This window comes from Theropithecus gelada, chromosome X (genome assembly GCF_003255815.1).
Source record: "Theropithecus gelada isolate Dixy chromosome X, Tgel_1.0, whole genome shotgun sequence".
Classification (NCBI taxonomy): Eukaryota; Metazoa; Chordata; class Mammalia; order Primates; family Cercopithecidae; genus Theropithecus; species Theropithecus gelada.
Genome location: NC_037689.1, coordinates 104,103,295 through 104,110,044, shown reverse-complemented (window position 1 = coordinate 104,110,044; position 6,750 = coordinate 104,103,295).

The following is a 6,750-nucleotide window of genomic DNA, read 5'->3' as shown; positions in this document are numbered from 1 at the left end:
ATACCCCAATATAACCATGACTATATTGTAGCAGTTCCTTCTTTCTCTTCTTTACCCCAGTATCTGAAACTTCTTGCTATTACTTTGACACTTCTTTTGAGCTACAGCCTTTGGAAAACCAAAGGTCCTCTAGAGAAATATTTTCTGAAATTAAGATTTAGCAAATTCTTTCATTGTAATAAAGACTAAGTTCTCAATATGCCTTTAAAATTATGATTCTTTGTTGCTGATGTACCTATACTTCACCAGATGAATTTTAGAATAGCTTGTCAAAAGTTGAAAGTAATAAACCAAAAGAAGGCAAAATACAATGCTAAATGAACTTAAAATCAAAGTTTTTGCACATATAAGACAATGAATGAGTGATAAAACTATAAAAATTGACACAATCATTTTGGTATATTAAGACACACCTTTGTAAGAAGCTCAAATATTACAAAAAAAATTATGTAAGAATATAGATGAGTAGAAAACACAAATATGAAATGTGATTTAATAGAAACATATAGAACTTTGTATCCAAGAGAAAGCTAATACTCAGAGAATACACATTCTTACACATATGTATTAGGACATAGACAAAATTTGATAAGACATTCAGAAATTATATACCCAAATACCAAATTTGGTATCATCTAGTCTACCATTGTTGAACACGATTTATAAATCAATTATCTACCACTAAATGCATTCATTAAAAACTATATATGGAAATATAACAAAAGAATATTTTTAATATCGAGAAAACCAATTATATACTAATAACTAAGAAATATACAAGAAATATTATCTGCAGATCAAGTGATCATGAATTGAAATAGTTTAAAGAACAATCAGAATGTAACTTCCAAAAAAAGTTAAATAAGAAAAAGTAAATGCTCAAGTAGTATGAGAAAATTTGTTCAGCATTAAGAGTAATTGAAAAACATGTATATTAAAACTGTATTTTAAAACAGCAATGATGTACCACATAACATCTATTAGGTTGAATTTTTTAAATATTTTAATATTAGATCTTGGCGACGATGTGAAGAACTAGGTACACATATAACCTACATAACCTAAGCTGGGAACTTAATATACAGGGCACTTTGAAAGGAAAACCAACAGTCTTTACAGAAATGTAAAATTAGCCTACCTCAATTTCTGTTTTTGGAAATGACAGACAAGCTTCCCTACACCAAGCCTCTTGAGAAAAATATATAGGGAAGTAGAAGGATAAAAACTATCTGCTTGAAGGTATAGGAAAGATAGTGTGGCAGCAAGATTGCAGGAGATGAGAATTTCAAAAGAAAGAAAACCAAAGAGATGAGACCAAAATTTCTTAAGGTATTCCCCCATAAGACATTTGCTGATTTGAAAGCAGCAGATGAGAGGTTATGAAGTTGAGCATACTTCCAGAAGTGTTATGGGGCTTGAGGAACAAAACTGAATTTGGGGATCTGATATAGAGAAATGGTCCTATGCATGCCCAAGGATTTTAGTAAGGAATCACAAAGGGTGTGGTACTAAGAATAAAATCAATTGGAAATTGATAAAGAATAAAAATCAATTGGAAATACATCAGCCCACCCAAAGATTGAATCACTTGCCTGAATGAAGTCATTTACCAGAATTAAGATCCTTCTCTGTCCTAACAGAGATAACAGCCTTGGTGCAAAGTACTAAAGGATGTGTAATTGCAGTCCCGGAAGAAAAGGGGATACAGAACAAATGAAGTGAAACTAGCTGAGAATTTCTAAAAAGGTTGAAAAGTGTCACAGTACACATTAAAAAAAAAAATGCTATGAACACCAAAGCTAATAAAAAGAATGTCACACCTAAACACAGTGTAGGGTAATTACTTAAAATCAAATTCAAAAGAAAAAATATAACACACAGCAGTTATTTAAATAGGCTTTAATGATGAATTCTTTAAAATTTTGGAATCCTGATAGGGAATGAAAAAAGAAACAGATAAAGGGAGATAGCACAGAGGAAGTAACAACAGGAGGCAGAAATAGACTGAAAAGGGAGAAGAGGTTAGGGTTATTCAAACACGTTTGGGCAGCTCTGTTTTTGAAAACTCAAAATTACAAGACCCTTCAATCATACAGATATTATATCACCTTAAATCACAGAATAAAAGGAATATGGGAAATGACCGGAACTTCAGTCTTCCCTCAGCGAGAGCAACAAGCTTCTTTCACACAAGGAGGGATCAGATGGTCCTCATCTCCAATTACATCTTCCCCCGATGAAATACAAAGCTCATAATAATGGTAAACAATCAATAGGATTGGTATTGATGCAGGTATTCTTCCTTCCCTGCCTGTAAATATGCTGCTAAATATTGCTTCTGGGCCATATAGGTATAACCCAGGTGTCGTAGGAAGCAGAACGTCGTTATAAAGTTATCATTACTATTAGGTTTCTATGGAAATTGAAAAATGTAAATTCATCCTTGGAGGTAGTCTCTTAATCTAGATGTCAACCATTTGTAGCCTCTGTAATCCAGTTAATGAATTAGTAAACAAAATATTAAAGGCAACATCAGTAATTCTCAGAAAAAGACTTGGAAGGGGAAAAACAAAATCTTCAAACAGTTGGTTATGGAGAACACAAAGGAACTTTAACAGGTTTGTCTTTCCCAACAGACACACCAACCTGGGTCTCATTCCCTTTTAAGGACTGTCATAACAAGTACCCAGGATGGAACAGATCTCAAAGTCCACAAAGTACCAAATATAATCCCAACACTCAGTTTCCACAAGCAACCCCAAGACTCAAAGATGCAGAAAATTTAGGAGTGTCTGAGACATGTCTGATGACCTTCGCTAAAGGCCTAAGGTCTGCATCACATGCCAAGGACCATCATACCCTCAGTCTCAAACTCCAAACAAACATAAGCACTAAAATTTTCAAAGATTGGGTCATTTGAAATTCCTGATATCAGATCCTGCTACACAGAAAGTAATGTTAGTGCTCAAAACCTGGACCTCCAGGTATAAGTTACTTCATATCAGGCAACATAGAAATTAAAATACACATGGGTCAAAAGATTAACATATCCTTTCCAATACACCTTCACAAGAATAGCCTCAAAACATTCCTCAAGGGTCTTTCATCCCTGCCAAAGCTAGAGATGAATGAATAGATGAAGGAAAAAGAAAAAGGATAGAACCTGGAGATAGAGACAATTCGGATAAGGAAGGAGAATCAATCTAAGTAATACATGTGTATTAGTCTGTTTTCACACTGCTATAAAGAACTGCCTAAGACTGGGTAATTTATAAAGAAGACAGGTTTAATTAACTCACAGTTTCACATGGCTGGGGAGGTCACAGGAAACTTATAATCAAGGTGGTCCTTAAGGAAAAGCAGGCACCTTCTCCACAGGCAGTAGGAGAGAAGTGAATGAGGGTGCAGGAAAAAAACTACGATTTATAAAACCACCAGGTCTTGTGAGAATTCACTATCATGAGAACAGCATGGGGGAAACTGCCCCCATAATCCAATTGCTTCCTTCCCCCATGGGGGTTACAATCCGAGATGAGATTTGGGTGGGGACACAGTTAAACCATATCAACATGTGAATACCTTTTTTAATTGACAGAGATCCATAGAGAGTGAAAATTTCCCAATTAAAACCATCATGATGACTCTAATGAGGAGGGGAGAATTTAATGAGGATGAGCCCCGCAGGTTCAGAGAAAACAACATGGAGGCAATTCCAGGACCAAAGGGTCTAGATAATCGCTAGACAAATATGTGTGATGATGGTGGAGAAAAAATAAAGCTTCGAGGTAAGAGAAACAAACTCCAACGAAGGGCCTTATATTCTAGTGACCACAAGGAGACGAAATGATACTTTCATATTTGGGAAATTACATTTCTCAAGCAATGCTAAAGCCTATGCCCTGTGAATTAATGATGCCCGGAATTAAGTAACTTTTTACGATGCTATGGTGAAACAAGCAAACAAAAATATAATAGCTTTTTTCGAAAACTCACAATCTCATCATCAGAGTACACAAGTATGCAACAGTGTTACACAACCTTGGGTAATTCTATTTAGAGTGACAGAACTGTAGTATAGCCTTGATTGATTTGGGGAGATTAACAAGAAAATAGAAGAAAAAGACCTTTGTGTTCAGGACTAGGTACTCCAAAGAAGATGAATCCATCTCATATCCCTGGGATCCACAAAAGAAGAGCTACCTAAGACAATATTATATATTTACCCAAACCATAGTTTTCATTACTCTCTTTGAGAAAAAGCTATGTAAAGAGAGCCATCTTCAGAAACAAAGTAGTGAGAAAATAAAGAGCAATGCGATTCCACTTTTTAAACCTATTAGGTGTGAGGCATATGCTTAAATTCACACAGCTGGGAAGTGGAATCCCAAATAGGAAAGACCCAGGTCTTTCACCCTCCATAGCAGTCAGGTGTGCTTTCTCCACCAATCTTCCTCACCTCCTGAGTGAGGAATTGGGCTTTTTAGTAAAAATCAGGATGATGTTCACCCATACACTGAGAAAATTGGTGATTATAATCTCAGCATGGATTTTGTTTAATTCTATATCCCTCATGGTTATTTTGGAAAACTTTGGCTGTGTTCAGAAATCCCCATTCATATTTTTTCTCTCTTATGCTTACTCTCATATTTTCACTCTTCTACTGCCACACTCACATATTCAGTCTTAAACTCAGTCCCAAACTTTCACATATTTACATTCTCATACCTATACACTCACTCACATACATTCATATATTTCAAAACTCACTCTAAAACTTAAAACAGACTCACTCACATATATAGTAACATTAATTTAAATCTCTGTAAGAGCCTTTGTCCTGATCTTAGAATGACTTAAGTTGTTACCTCATAGACACTTTCCAACAGACAAAACAGTTTCTATGGATGATAAGACTACATATCAAATTAAAGTATAAGGCTTCTTAGACTCTCAAGGGTGTGTCCTATGAAATCCTCACAGAAGCCCAAGTTAGAAAAGGAGTTTCTAAGTGTGACTTTGTTTATAAATTGATACACAGGAAGCCCCCAGAGATTTTAAAGGAATTGCCTTGCTTGAACTAAAAGGTTCAGGTGTTAAACAAAAAGAAAAATGGCATCAAGATCCCAAACTTTTAGAGTATGTTGAAGACTGAGGGTAATCCGTTACAAACACAGGCCACTTCTTAGGAGAGATGAAAGCCAACTCACAGAGCAGAAGCAAGACACACAATGAAAAGCTAAGAGCCACACAGAACAGATAGTAGGTAGTAGAACTATTCCTTTATCAAGAATCACAAGAGATACCTAGTTGGATTTTCAGAACTGCTATGTTCAGTGGCTGCTATGTGCCTCCTGTTTTGTCTTTTGAGTGAAAGTGTCTATAGTTAATTTTTCTGTGCCTGTCTCACATCTTATATTTTTGGAGTAGACGGAATAATAACATGTTTCATTAATTCACAGGTCATCATATTGAGCAGAATGGTATTCAAAGAGGTAAACCTAAAAACAACACCCAAAGAACCTCATGTATACTCAGACTTGACTGAGATGATGAGTCCTGGACTTAAGCAATGTCTTAATGGCATGAGGCTTGGCCAGGGGAAAAGTGGGGAAGGGAGTGATTCTTGGAGGAGATAAGTGTAATTTGTGTACTGGAAGAAAATAAATAATTGTTGCCATAGGGAAGATCGTGGCAGATTGTATTTTCCAAAAATGCCTACTACATCAGTTTCATCCCACATGCTCTTCAAGAACATTGCTGTACTCCATTGAGAAGTGGAATCTATGTCTCTTCCTCCTCCAACTGAGAAGGTTTGGGGGAATGTTTCATCCAGTAGAGTTTGGCAGAGGAGACACTATTTGACTTCCAAACATAGACCATAAAAGTCAATGCAGACTGGGCACAGTAGCTCATGCCTGTAATCCTAGTACTTTGGGATACCAAGGTGGGATGACAGTTTGAGGCCAGTTCAATACCAGCCTGGGCAACGTAGTGAGAACCTTTCTCTACAAAACTGGGAAACTTAAGTTAAAAAATCCATTTTAAAACAACTGTTTTCTCTTTTTCTTGGGTTTCAGGATGTAACCTTGAGGCAAACTGTGGAAGCCTTGTTTCTTAGCCTTAAAATAAACTCCATATCCCTCCCTTTCTCACCATATATATTCCCTTCAGGTTATCTAACTGTATGCTACTATCTAATTATGTGCCTTCTTAGAAGTTCCAGGGGCTAAACTTGAGACAGACAGACCAAGTCTGGAGACCCAGTTGCAAAGTTCCAGATATTACTTCAAGGTGGCTAGTTAACAACCCAGCAATTGTTGAGATTATGCCAGCCTGAGATCTAGGTGGACTGGGACTTAAGATAGCCACCAGAACAAGACACATTGTACATATCCCTATTCTTGCATGCCTTTCTTATTAAGTTTCCTCTTTTTAAACTCTTGTGTTCACCCCTAAAAATCAAAGTGGTTACTTTGGATAGGAAACTGACCACTTTCCCTTTACCAGTTTTGGTTAATAAAGTAACAGTCTTTCTATCAGACTTTTCTCTTGTTAATTTGACTCTGCAAGCAGTGAGCATTCAGACTTGTGTTCAGTTACATCTACACACACACAAAATTACCCTGGCATGGTAGTGTGTGCCTATAGTCCTAGCTACTCTGGAGGCTGAGGTGGGAGGATCACCTGTGCCTGGGAGTTCAAGGTTACAGTGAGCCATGAACATGCCACTGCACTGCAGCCTGGAAGACA